The sequence below is a fragment of the Pan paniscus genome, chromosome 19 (genome assembly GCF_029289425.2).
Source record: "Pan paniscus chromosome 19, NHGRI_mPanPan1-v2.0_pri, whole genome shotgun sequence".
In the NCBI taxonomy this organism is placed as follows: domain Eukaryota; kingdom Metazoa; phylum Chordata; class Mammalia; order Primates; family Hominidae; genus Pan; species Pan paniscus.
In genome coordinates, this window is record NC_073268.2 from 66,392,241 (window position 1) to 66,406,275 (window position 14,035).

Genomic DNA, 14,035 nt, shown 5'->3' on the forward strand with positions numbered 1-14,035 from the left:
ACCAAAGTCCTGCCCTCTACTGTGGGTCAGTTCCAAGAGACCCCCCCTCCCTAATAGGGGACAGGGGTCCTGTTTTTGGAGGGAACAGACATTTAGAGTGGTGGTCTAGGGCAGGGTGCCGCAGGGCTTGGTAGTATGAGGGTTAGTGACCTGTCCACTTCCTTGCTTCTTGGGTTTTCGTAGTGAGAAGGGCTCCTGCCTGCAGCTCCCCGCCCCTCCCCATATGTTTCCCATCCAGGCTTTCCCACGCCCATCTTAAAGAAGAGTTGAAACCTCCAAGGTGTGAATTGGGGGTTGCTACATCATGGGCGGGGGTTCTGAAGGATATTTGGGGATCCCTGGCTTTGGGGTTTTGTGTGCCTGGCGTGTGACAGCCACCACCCCAATGTCCAGTTCCAGGCCTTCCTCCCAGGGGCCGAGGCAGACAGTTTCCAAGCATCCTTTACACGTGGCATGGAGCTGAGGCTCAAGGCCTCCCCTGCCACTCTTCGACTTAAAACGCTTGGCGGGTGCCCAGGCTGAAGATGTGTCTTTAATTTCTGCAGTATGACAGTGAGAGGAAGAATGTGCTTGGGGTCTCCTCCCAGCCTGGCTGGGCCTTCCTGGCCAGGATTGAGGGCTGCAGACTGGGGGGATGGGGGGTGGGAGGAGGAGGGAGCTTGTGCCTGTGAGAGGAGGAGACGCCACCTCATCTTTAGGAAACTCTGAAGCTCTGGCTTCTTGTGGAATGTAAGACTTTGTCCGGCACTTAAAGTGGGGGGGAGCAAAAGCCAAAATCTCCTCCCCACACCCCCAAGAAATGGTAAAGTCATCAGCAGTTAGGGAAAAAAAATTCCTTAAGAAGAAAAACAGAAAGAGGAAAGTGCTGAGCTTGAGTTCTCTCCTTCTCCAAATTTCCCCAAGTGCCCCCCTCCAACACCAAAGAAGGAGGGAAAAGGCCCCCACCCTCAGAGCTCCTCAGGCGCCCCATCTGGACTCCATGGTATGGGACAAAGGAGGAGAACACACCTGGAAGAGGTAGCCCAGGTGTTGTGCACCTGGTGGGGGGCATGCACCCCTGCCCTGCACATCGGGGTCACCCTTTCCAGCTGCTGCAGCCCCCAGTTGAGGTTCTGTTGCTCTTCCCCCAACTCCAATTCTCCAGAACGCTTCTCTGCTCCCACCTCTAGCCCTAGACTGATGATAAAGAGGGGGTTCCTAGGAGAGGGTCTGAGGAGAGAGAAGGGCGGGGTCTAAGAGTGGGGGTGCAGTGAAGACCCCAGGATGAAGCTCTCCATGAGTCTCTATCATGGAGCCCTGCACAGTTCCTGTTGAGGGAGCCTGGAGCAGAGTCTGGGGATAGACCCCGGGTGTGTGCAGGCCCTTCTTCTTCCCTCGCTTTAGCATTGCACAGTCGGAGCCCTTTGCTAGGTTCCTCAGCTTCCAGGTACAGCTCTGCTCTTCTATGCCTTAGCCCAAACCCAAGTCCTCCAGCCTCCTAGGATTTCCCTCTCTCCCTTCCTCCCTCCTTCCTTCCTTTCCAGGGTTAGGGGGAAGATGATGAAGTAGGTTTTGTCCATGCTGAGTGCTTGAAGCCTGTGAGACATCCAATTAGAAATACGGAGGAAACCCTTGGGCACCTGGGTCAGGAGTTCAGAGGAGAGACAAATGTGGGTCCCAGGATGATGGTAACTGAAGCTGGGGTTGTGGATGGTGTTGTCTCAGAGAAAGCATGGAGGGAGGGAGTGTGGAGGGGCTGGCACTGAGCCTCGGGGACCCTCAGGGTGTAAGGGCTGGGTGGAGGAGGAGGAGATAGGGCAAGAGTGGCCAGAGAAGGAGGGCTGGGTGAGAGGGATTGGGGGGTCATGAGTGCAGAGGAAAGAGATGGTACTAGAAGGAAGGAGAGTTATATGCTGCAGAGAGAACTAGTATGGTAAGGAGTAAAATGTTCCCTGGACTTAGCAGAATGGTGGTGACTGATCCCCGTAGCGTGAGCTGCTGTGGTGGAGAGATGGACAAGGAAGCCGGACTGGAGTGGGCTAAGGAGTGTGTGGGAGGCCAGGAAGCAAGGTCAGAGGGCAGCGACTGGGAGGAGGAGTCTGGCTGTGGCAGGAGTCTAGAGAGGCATCTGTCCCCTGCTCTTTCTCTTTCTTCCCAGCCCGGATCCTGCGTTCCTTTCAGGCCCCTGCATCCCTCCTCTGTCTTCCAAGTTTCTTCGCTGCTTTCTCCATCCCCCTCTGTCTCCAGAGCTCCTTTTCTGGATCTCATTTGCCTCTTTCGCTCTCCTTCCCCCTTTCCTTTTCTTTCCAGGTGACCCGAGCCCTCAAATGTCCACAGCCAGGCCCAGCCTCCCCTCATTCTCCCCTAGAACAAGCCCTCATTCCAGGCTCTTGAAGATGAACCTTGTTTTCTAGTCCTGGACGGATCCCACCCCATTCTCTGCCCGCTGCCTCCACCACCCCCACCCCAGTCCTAGGAGGAGAACTTGGGAGCTGGAGAGAGAAGGGCTGGGGGTATGGACCCAGGTGACACGAGGTCTGTCATGGCCCCAGCTCCCAGGCCCTCTCCAGCCACCCCACCAGGTCCCAGCCAGGCCCCAGCTGAGAATAATGCACTGGACGGGGGATGTTGTTGAGTTAGGGGACCCCAGTTCTCACTGCTGCTCTCTGGTAGTCAGAAGTGAGGGGTCAGCCCCATCTTTCCTGCTGGAGTGAGCTCCCAGCTGGGTAGCTGGCAGCTTTTCTGTCATATCCCTCCCTGCTCCTGATGTCTGGAGGCAGTGTAGTTCTTCTTAAAAGTTGGCTTGGCAGGGCGCGGTGGCTCACACCTGTAATCCCAACATTTTGGGAGGCTGAGGCAGTCGGATCACCTGAGGTCGAGAGTTTGAGACCCTAGCCTAGCCAACATGGTGAAACTCCATCTCTACTAAAAATACAAAAATTAGCCCGGCATGGTGGCATGGGCCTGTAGTACCAGCTACTTGGGAGGCTGAGGCAGGAGAATCACTTGAACCCAGGAGGCGGGGGTTGCAGTGAACCGAGATCACACCATTGCACTCCACCCTGGGCAAAAAAGCGAAACTCTCTCTCAAAAAAAAAAAAAAAAAGAAAGAAAGAAAGAAAAAAGAAAAAAAAAGAGAAAGTTGGCCCCATGAATTGATTGAATATTTACACCTTTCTGGGTTGGTTCAATTCTGTGCCTATTTTATCCCATTTGCTTTTCTCCATTCCTTTCTTCCTTTCTTTTTTCTATTCATTTACCTTTTCTCTCCCCCACCCCCAACCTCTCTCCCTTCAAATTTTTCTCTTCATGCGTTTTTCTTCCTTTTCTTCGTTTTTTTTTTCCTTTCCTTTTCTTTCCTCGGTCTCTGACCCGTTGTCCCACTTCTCCACCCACATACTTTTTTCCCCCTCCCTCTTTTCCTCTCTTATTCTCTTCCGGTATCTCCTCTTCCCCAGTCCCCGGTTCTCTGGTGCCCATCCTGGGGTATGGCGCTCTGCCGGGTCTCCTCATGCTGTAGGCAGGCGTGCAGCCTTCGTGAGCTGCTCCAGGGAAGAAAGGGCAGCAGCCATAGGGGGCGTGGCCAGGGGGGCGGGTGGTGCAGGGCTTGCATCACAGCCAGATGTCTGGTTGCCGTGTTGTGTTTGGGAGATAAACGCCAGAGTTCCTTTGAATCCTGAATTTAAATAAAAGAAGGGGGGTGCTGAGGAGAAGCCTCTGTTGGGCAGAGGTACCTTCCAGATCTTGATCTCCTTCCTTGATACCCACCCCCCACAACCCCCACCCCAGGTAAGTTTTGGCCACCGATGTCTTCTGTCTTCTGCTTCTGCCCCAGCCACGAGTTCTTCCTCCTGGCAAACTTGAGATTCTGGAGTTTCAGGGCGGGGTGTTGGGCAGGGGTCCTGGCAGGGGCCCCTTTGGACAGTCTGGCTTGGACACAGAAAGGATCCTGTATGGATAACATGACCTTGCCTTCTTCCCAAAAGCCACCCCCACCCCATTTTGCTAAGGAGCTACATTCATTTGCTGATAAATTCATGCAACAATAGTCACGTGCCAGGCACTTTGCTGGGTACTGGGCATTCAATGGTGAGCAGCACAGACCCTGTGTCTGCCTGATGGAGTTTGTGTCTGGTAAAGACACGGACAGCAATGAAATCACATGAATAAACGTGGAGGTGCAACCATTAAGGTTACTAAGAAGAAGAATGCAGAGCTTTGAATGGGCAGACATGGCAGAGGGTCTGCTCTAGTCCTGGAGCCCTAGGAAGGCTTCCCTGGGTATGCTGATGGGAAAAGGATAGGAGGCAGGGTGGATAGTGATGGGACCACATATGCAAAGGCAGGAGGGGGCATGGCGAGTGCTGGATGCCCAAGGAATTCAGGGAAGGCCAGTGTGGCTGGAGCACCACAGGCAAAGACTGGGCAGGCCAGAGAAGCCCCATCACAGGTGTAGTTTGCCTCCTTTCAGCTATGGGCCCCAGCAGAGGGCCTGACGCAGGGGAGGGTCACAATCAGGTCTGCATTTGTAAAAGAAAGCCATGGGCACTCCACGGAGTAGGTACCTGCGGGAGGAGGGCTGTGGTCAAAGGTGGAGGAGCAGCTGAGAGGCTGCTATACTTGCCCAGGTGAGGGGCTTGGATCTGGTAGGTGGGAATGGAGACAGAGAGAAGAGGATGGGCTTGAGAGCCCTTTGGGAAGCAAAATTTACAGGTGCTGGGGTTGGATTGGATGTGGGGTGGGGGTGGTGAGGAACAGGGATGATCCCGGGCTTCTGGCTGGGCAAGGACCCTGCTTGGGGGACAATATGCTGAGTTTGGTGCCTGTTGCCGGCCCTGTAGTTGATCCTTTTCACTGAGTGGTTACTTCAGGCCTTCTGGGGCCAGCCGTGTGCTGGGGAGAGCTCTGGGGACAACAGCTCCTATTCTGGAAGAGTGGGGAGCCAGGAAGAGGAATAAAACACACACAAAAATGCCCCTCCCTTGAGGCAGCACTGGCTGTGTGATTTTGAGTAAATGCTCCATCTCGGAACTTCATTTCCCCAGTCTGTGAACTGGGGTAGTAGTGAGACCATCTTGCTGGTCTATGTCTTGCTCAGTAAATGGAAGCCTCTGGACACAAAGGATGATGAGAGTGCCAATGAGAGATAAGGAAGGCTTCACTGAGGAGGCAGCTTTCCAGCCAGGCTTGGGAGGGTGGGTGACAGGGTTCAAATGCAGGGTTTAAGTGGGAGGAAAGGCACCGCCCAGCCTGGGAAGCTTGACATAGATTGAGTGAGAGACAGACAGACAGAAAGAGAGATAAGGCCATGGGCAGAGGAAGATAAGGCTGGAAAAGTAGGCTGGGGCCAACTTCTGGAGGCCTGGGATTCTGGGGGAAGGAGTTATACTCAGTGGTGGCCATAGAGAGTTGGTGACTGCCTTTGAGAGAATGGTTGTGATCCTTTTGCCGAGAACTCACCCAGAGGACTTATACCTTGGTGACAGCAGAAGGACTCAAGTTAGAAGGCCAGGGCCCTTAAAGGGAGGGGAAGATTCGAGGAAAGTATAGGTGAGTTGGGAGGAATTCATGGATATGGAGATGAACAAACAAATGGGGCCGGGAGCAGGTAAAGAGGTAGACCAGATAACCCCTCCAGAGTTGCGGTTTGACCTCTGCTGGATCTCGGAGCTTTAGAGTCTCTAGGTGGAAATATCACAGAATAAGAGACGTTCTGCTAGAAGGAAATTTCGAGTTTATTCCTTTCTTCCCTCCTTGTACAGATTAGAAAACTGAGGCCCAGAGAAGGAAAGTAGCTGCCAGAGGTCACACAGCTAGGATTGAGGGATCAGAGGTAAGAACCCTGTGACACTTCAAGAGCCCAGGCAGTTAGGGCTGGGGAGCTCGCAGGGCCAGGGAGGTCACTGAGGATGGCGGCGACAGCATGACACGGGGATCCCACATAATCCCAGTTGGTCCTGGGAGGACAGCCCAGGAGAGCGGCTCCCCAACTCTCAGCTGAGCCATGTGGCCAGAGGGGGAAGGGAACCTGGTGGGCAGGGAGGAACTGCCACATGGAAAAGCCTTGATGGGAACCATCTGGCCTGGGCGGGCGGAATGTGGGCTGCAGGGAGGGGAGGAGCAGGAGACGGGAAGGAGGCCATGGTGGGCGGGTGGATGGCGGGTTTGGGCTGGGAGTGGCCTGACCCAGAGGCCCCTACCTTCCAGACTGCTGCAGCCCAGATGCCTTCGCAGCCATGGCCTGGCCCATCCAACCCGCTGACCTCATTCCCAGCTCCCCTCTCTCGCAAGCTCCCCCCTTGCCTGCCACGTAGACTGGAGGCTTAGCTGCATCTTCGCTGGAGGGAGGAAGAGCAGAACACAGAGGCCCTGAGCCCAGAGCTCTGCTGGGTCAGACTGGCCTGGGGAGAGCAGCTGTGTTCCTCCAGCGCCCCCCATGACCAGGCTGGGCCTCAGTTTGCCCTCCTCAAACCTCCTCAAACCTGAGGCCCAGAAGGTGGAGGGGACAGAGGTCATGGGAGAAGCATGACAATGAAGTGGGTTGGAGTGGGTGAGAATCAGGTGGGGGCTCTCAGGTCATTGTAGCCATCCCCCTGCCTCCTCAGGGCAGGAGGGTGCTAGGATCAGACCCAGAAAGGGACAGGGGCAGGACATTCCTCCTCTTTTCAAGCATTCACAAGAAGCAGAGTTCCATGGTGGTCTAGGAGGGGGTCCTTTGTAAGATCTAGTCTTCCTCCTTCTGCTGTGTGAGGACCACAGTATGTGGCTAGGACGAGGTGGGCGGTACACTGTCTTCCGTCTCTCAGCTGCTCTCAGGGACCTTCGCTTCAATCCTGTCTCCAGGCTCTGCCTCTGACCCCTGCCTCCCCTTCGCTTTGCCTCCCTGCCCCCCAGGGTCCTGGGTCTCCAGCTGCCCCTGTTGAACAGGGGGCTGTCCCTGCGGCTCTCAAGGCGTTCCGGGGCTGTGAGTCATCGGGAATGTCTGTTCTGACTGTGGCTTCCCTCTCCTGACATGGACCCTCTTACTCCTCCTCCCCCACACTCAGGGAGAGGGTGCCCCTCCCAGGCAGGGGGCTCTGAAGTGGGGGAGGAAGCCACAGGCAGGCCTGGGATGAGGTCTTGCTCCCCGATTGCCATCGGAAGGAGGCTTCGAAGACTTGCACGCCCCTCACCCAGATTCTACCTTCCCAAGGTAGATAGAATTCCCTGACTTTCTCCCATTTCCCAGGTGGGGACACTGAGGAGAGGCGGGGAGGGGAGGGCCTGAACTTGGGTGGGCCCAGGTTCACCCACTCCCTTTTAGGGCTCAGCTTTGTCAGACTGGGAACCTGCCCAAGTGTCCTTCTGAAGGGCCCTCCCCGCATTCGAGGCTGGATCTGGCAGAAAAGCTGGAGAGGCTCTGCTGCCCGCTCCAGGGATGACACGTCTCTGCTGGGTGGGGAGTCCACGTCCGCAGAAAAGGGGGAGGCCACGTGTCTGGACCCTTCCCGCAGAGCCCCTGTGCCCTGCAAGGCTGCCTGCCACCCCCCTCCTTCTCTCCCTCCTCTCCCCAGCAGCCCTGGCCTGCCCCCTCCCTCTGATCTCAAGAAATAGCTGGGGGGTCGGGGGAGGGGACACTGAAGGGAAGACCAAGCTAGGAAAAGCTCCTCTCCACCCCCTCCCAGCATGTCTGGGCATTTCACTCCCCACCAATGAGCCTCAGTTTCCTCAACTGGAAAATAAGGGGGATGAACAGAAAAAGTCTCTACCCATGGGTGAGTCTATGATCCTGTCTCTGCACGGTCAGATAGACTCAGGCACTCATACCCACTCAAACCCACCTGTGCTCTCACACACGTTCATTCATTCACACATTCACCGATGCACACTTACACACACATCTACACGCACATGTGGCCCTCTGCCTATTTTGGGTACAGCAGATCCCCACAATTTCTGTTTCCCTCTTTCTGACAGCCCACCATTTCTTCTCTCATTCCAATCATACCTCCCCCAGCCCCCACCCCACCCCCTTTAGCCACCCTCTTTACATTTTTCTACTCCTGGTTCTCCTCCTCTTGAGGTCACTGGCAGGGCAGTGAGATTTGAACTTCAGAGTATCAGACCTCTGACCTTGCCAAAGACCACTCTGACTATCCCCTAAGGCTCTTTCTGAGTTTTGGGTGGGAGGGAGTCTGAGTGAGGAGAGAGAATAGAGCTGAGAAAGGCTAGTTCTTTCCTACCCAGCTGGGGACCTGCAAAAGGGTGCCCTTCACTTGTCTTTCCTGAACATTATGAACATTCGCTTTCCAACAAAATCTGTCCCACTGACATCCGGAGGCCTCCTCTGAAGTGTGATCATTTTAGCAGCTTGCCCTGGCTGTTGCCCCAGGTTGCACCCTTCTAGGAACTTCCGCCTGAGGGAGACTGGTCAGAGCTCAGGAGGGACTGTTCCAGGGGATGAGATATCTGCTGGCCAGGAAAGGCATGGGAACTGGGCAGCGGAGCACACCCTCCAGACCTGGCCCAACTTCAGAGTAACAACAAATGATTGTGCCAGGCTCTGCCGTAAGCACTTTACACCTTTGTACTCCTCCAAAAGCCCTCTGAGATGGGTGCTCCAATTGTCTCCAATTTCAAAGGAGGAAAGAGAGGCACAGAGAAGTCAAGTCAGTTGCCTGAAGTCACAAAGCTAGCAAGTGGCTGAGCTGGAATTCAAACCCAGGCAGCCTGGCTTATCTGTTACTCCCAGCTGGTCCAAGGGACCCGGGATGGTCCAAGGGATGCCCTCCCCCTTCATCTAAAGAAGTGGCTATTTGCATAAACAGGCTTCCATCTGTGTGCATGCATGGAAAGGATCACAGGATGACGTGGCTGGAAACTGACCACAGGCACCACCAGTAGTTGGAAAGATCAGAACAGAGCTGCCTCCCTCCCTTTTGCTGGAGAACTATTGTGAGCTGACCACAACACTCACGACATCTCCTTTAATCCTCACAACAGCTCTGGGACGTCAGCCTTAATATCTCTATTTTATAGCTGTAGAGTCAGAAGGGCCGAGGCGTTGTGCAAGATCCCCTTTCTCAAGCTCAGAAAGAACCCAGGTGTCCTGACAGCCAGATCAGGCTTCTCTCATTGATCCACACGTCCCCTATTTCCAAATCTACATGGCTTCTAGACACACACAGCCACATACAACAGACCACGCAGAACGTTGGAAAGAATTACAGCTCTTGGCCAGGCGCGGTGGCTCACGCCTGTAATCCCTGCACTTTGGGAGGTCGAGGTGGGTGGATCACCTGAGGTCAGGAGTTCAAGACCAGCCTGACCAACATGATGAAACCCCGTCTCTACTAAAAATACAAAAAAATTAGCTGGGCGTGATGGCAGATACCTGTAATCCCAGCTACCCAGGAGGCTGCGGCAGAAGAATCGCTTGAAACCAGGAGGCAGAGGTTGCAGTGAGCTGAGATCGTACCACTGCACTCCAATCTGGGCAACAAGAGCAAAACTCCATCTAAAAAAAAAAAAAATTACAGCTCTCGGTAGTGTTTGAAGAAGCACTTTGCACCTCCTCATTGACAATGCCCCAGGAAGGGCTTATGCTCATTCTGTTGTGAGGGGAAGCCCCTTGCTGGGGCTCCCCCCCTGGCTGGGAAGTGGTAAAGCTGTGACTAGATCCCATGTCTGCCTGGCCTGGCCACAAAGCTAGTGCTCCTCCCACTCTCCAATACCACCTGCCACCCTCACTGTCACCAGCCCAGAAGCACCCCCTGCACACACCATATCCCCAGTGAGCACACATGCATGTCACAGACAGGAAAATCACACTCATGTAGTACCTGCACGACACAGGCTAAGGGCTTTTTGGTGTTTCCCGTGTGCCAGGCCCTGTTGTAAGTTCCGTGTAGGCATGAGCTAGATGCAAGGCCACAACAATCCTAGGATGTAGGTTCCTTTCAATATTCTTATCCTCATTTTACAAATGAGGAAACTGAGGCTCAGAGAGGTTAAGTAATTTGCCCAAGGTCACACAGCTAGGAAGTTGCAGAGCTGAGATTTGAACGCAGGCTTTAACCACTGTGCTATGGCCCATTCTCTAATATTGATTGCATGCTACTCATTCAGTCAGTCATCAACTATTACTGACTGCTGTGTTGTGCCCAACTCTGCACAGGCCCCCGGGACTGCTCTTCCCTGCCCCCTCCTCCTGACCCAGCCTGGTGTGTACCACATGGTAGATGGGGGCTGTACCTGCTCTCACTCTCCTTCTTTTCCAGAGTTCCTCCTCCCCCACAAGCTGGCACGTGTGGATATTGGCTCTGTTTGCCTTTGACCCCTAGTGAAAGAAAATACTGAGGTAACGCCTGACTGGGGAGCATGGACACAGGGAGATGCAAATGGGGTGCCAGCTGGGGCCAGGGTAGGGGTGGAGGATAGGGTAGGGGGTGAGGGGAGGTCTGGGAGCAGGAATCTCTCTTCGCTTCTGCCTGCATTTTAATCATGTACCAGTATCTATTCTTTTTCCTTTTTTTTTTTTTTTTTTAGACGGAGTCTCGCTCTGTCGCCCAGGTTGGAGTGAAGTGGCTAGATCTCAGCTCACTGCAACCTCTGCCTCCCAGGTTTAAGCAATTCACCTGTCTCAGCCTCCAGAGTAGCTGGGACTACAGGCGCATGCCACCATGCCCTACTAATTTTTTGTATTTTTAGGAGAGACAGGCCTTCACCATGTTGGTCAAGCTGGTCTCGAACTCCTGACCTCAGGTGACCCACCGGCTTCACCCTCCCAAAGTGCTGGGATTACAGGCATGAGCCACCGCGCCCAGCCTCATATCTATCTTTATCACTCCATTTCAGATCTTCTTCCATATATGGCTCTGTGTGTCTCCTGTCCTTCCCTGTCTCCTCACTGCTGTTCAGCTGGTAGACCCCTGTGGGGACAACAGATCAGAGCTTGGTCACCAATATGGACATCTAGGTCTGAGCAGGGCCCACTCCCCGGGGGCGCATCAGCTCCATCCCAGCACCCTTTACACTGGCCTTCTCTTCACAAAGGACCACAGGTCATCCTCAAGCCTTCCCCAGGCTATCCTTGTCCCTGAATACTAATGTCTAAAGGTCAGCCCAGCTACCACCAGTGTGCATGTGATGTGTCCCATCTCCCCTTCGGATTGGAGGAAGAAGCTGTGTCCCTCCCATCAGGCAGACGGTCTCCTTAAAGGTAGGCATTGCATCCACTCGTTCAGACAGAGAGCTCTCTGAAGTCAGGGAGTGGGTCTCCCATACCAGATTGGGGTTCTTTGAGGGTATAACGTAGGTTTTCCCATCAGACTAGGAGCAGGCCTGTGTCACCTCCTTCCTCTAGATTCTCCTGGTCTCCAGCTTGGGCTCTGCTGGAAAGAAGACGAAGTATGTAGCAAGGGTGAAGGTATGATGCCCTCCCCACCATCCATCTCTCCCTCCAAACCTGTTCAAACTGGAACTTTAACATTCACCCCCAATCCAGTAAGCTCAACTCCCTTGAGTCCCTCTTCAGTCCTGTCCTCTCTTTCCCAGATGGGTTCTTACTTCCCTGAGGCAACCAGAGATAAGAAAAGACCGGAATATGAATATCCAGCATTCCACAAAGAATCCTACAGGCAGGGATATTGCCCAATCACCAGTGCCTCGCATCCCAGTTCTATCCAAGATCCAAGCTTGATATCCTCCTGAAAGACTTCCTGAATCAGGTCACCAACATGGACATCTGAACTTCCAGAATCAGGTCACCGTCTTTCTTCTCATCTCTGGATGTATTTGGAGCTCATTTGTCTGACGGTTTTTGAATGCTATCTTTTAAAAATAAACTTTTACAATTTGGGTTTAATAATTCTAGATTTATAGAAAAGTTGAAAAGAAAGTACAGAAAGTTCCCATATATCCCTTATCCAGTTCCCTTAATGTTAACCTCCTACATCATCATGGAACATTTGCCAAAATGAAGATGTCAACACTGGTGCTTTGCTGTGAACTAAACTCCAGACTTTATTCAGATTTCATGAATTTTTCTCCTAAGGTCCCTTTTCCTTTCCGGCATTCCATCCAGGATATCACATTGCATTTGGTGTTTGTGTCTCCTTGGTCTCCTCTGGTTCTTGAGAGTTTCTCAGTCTCTCCTTGTTTTTCATGACTGAAGTTTCAAGGAGTACTGGTCAGGTATTCCATAGAATGTCCTACTGTTAGCTTTCAGCAGTAAAAGCCTTTCCACAAACAAAACCTTCTGCAGAGTCCTAATCTGTGAGCAGACAAGAATGGAGTTGCCATGGTCACAGCAGTGATGAGAAATGATCCCCTGAATATGAATCTCCATGAAACCCCCCGAGAATTATAAGAAACCCCCAGGATACCATGGAACCAAGTTTGAAAACCATTAATTTAGGCCAAGCTCGGTTCAGTACTTGGTTTTGAGCTATAAAACCCTAGACAGGGAATTATAAACTAGATCTTAGATCTTACATACTTCTGGTGACAGGGCCACCACAGTTTTTTTGTTTTTTGTTTTGTTTTGTTTTTTGAGGCAGAGTCTAACTCTGTTGCCCAGGCTGGAGTGCGGTGGCACAATCTCAGCTCACTGCAAACTCCGCCTCCCAGGCTCAAGCGATTCTCCTGTCTCAGCCTCCTGAGTAGCTGGGATTAGAGGTGTGTGCCACCATACCCAGCTAATTTTTGTATTTTTAGTAGAGATGGGGTTTCACCATGTTGGCCAGGCTGATCTCGAACTCCTGACCTCAGGTGATCCACCCAAGTCGGCCTCCCAAAGTGCTGGGATTACAGGCATGAGCCATGGCGCCTGGCTGCATTGGTCTACTCTTCAGGTGACATCATGTTAATTGGACCAGAAAAGTGCCAAGGAGCCTTGGTAAGTGCATGCATTCCAGGGGATGGGAAGAAAAAAACCCCTACAAAGATTTAGTGTCTTACTAACATCAGTGAGATCTTTAGTGGTTTGGTAGTCAGAAGCATGACTAGACATCCCCTCCAAAGAAAAGGAGAAATTCTTGCCCAGCAGATAAGAAAGCTCATCTGGTAGGCCTCCTCAGACTCTGGAGAAAACATATTCTACCTTTGGGAATATGTTTTACAGGTGACATTAAAGGCTGTCAAATTTGAATGAGACACAGAGCAAGAAAGAGCTGTTCAACAGTTCCAGGTGTGGTGCAAATGGTCCTGCCACTTGGCCCTTAAGACCCACAGACCCTATATGCTACAGGACCCTGGTAGAAACAGAACACCTAACCAAGGGACATCAGGGGACCACAGCCGCCCATCATGAGCTGAGTCCTGACAGATCCTACATCATCCCATGAATATCCTCCAGACTGAGCTGTCCAGGTTTCTGCTCATTACATGTCCTGGGTCTCTCTTGATGCCCCTTATGTGTCTATCAAGGTCCCTCCCACTTAACATGTCACTCGGCCAAGGATGCACTCTTCCAGCTCTAGGTGGCCAGAGACCAGGGTAACAGGACAATTCCCCCCACCCAACTACATTTCATGGTTCAGACGACAGACTTAATGGCTACAGAATTTTCCTAAAGTGTGGTTCATGGACCACTGGGGGGGTCCCTAAAGGTATACAAGTGGTCCATAGGAAACCTCTAAGGAAAAAAAGGATGGAATTGCTCTACTCATAAATCTGAAATGCAAATTTGATTAATTGATTAAGATTCTTGCAACAATCCCATCTTGTACATTTATTTATCTATCTATCTATCTATCTATTTATTTCAGAGACAAGTTCTCACTCTGTCCCTCAGGCTGGAGTGCAGTGGTGTGATCATAGCTCACTGCAGTCTTGAACTGGGCTCAAATTACCCTCCTGCCTCAACCTCCTGAGTAGCTGGGACTACAGGCGCACGCCACCATGTACAGCTAATCCTTAAATTTTTTTTAGAGATAAGCTCTCACATTGTTGCCCAGGCTGGTCTTGAACTCTTGGGCTCAAGTAATCCTCCTGCCTCAGCTTCCCAGAGCACTGAGATTCCAGGCGTGAGCCACTGCACCCAGCCCCATTTTGTTCTTAATAACTGTCACATTCT

General features: G+C 52.6%; 1 long non-coding RNA gene across 5 annotated transcripts; it reads left to right on the forward strand.

The window, feature by feature from the left end:
* The first annotated feature begins 960 nt into the window (after positions 1-960).
* LOC103785921 (uncharacterized) lies at positions 961-12,213 on the forward strand. 5 transcript variants are annotated; one of them, XR_010110562.1, is made up of 7 exons: positions 2,068-3,768; positions 5,742-5,812; positions 7,026-7,171; positions 10,239-10,318; positions 11,014-11,179; positions 11,324-11,386; positions 11,515-12,213. It is a non-coding gene; the product is annotated as an uncharacterized LOC103785921 (long non-coding RNA). The 5 variants fall into 5 exon arrangements; XR_010110564.1 differs by lacking the exon at positions 2,068-3,768 and adding an exon at positions 961-1,017 and having other exon boundaries at positions 10,239-11,179; XR_010110563.1 differs by having other exon boundaries at positions 2,064-3,768; positions 10,239-11,179.
* Positions 12,214-14,035: the final 1,822 nt, after the last annotated feature.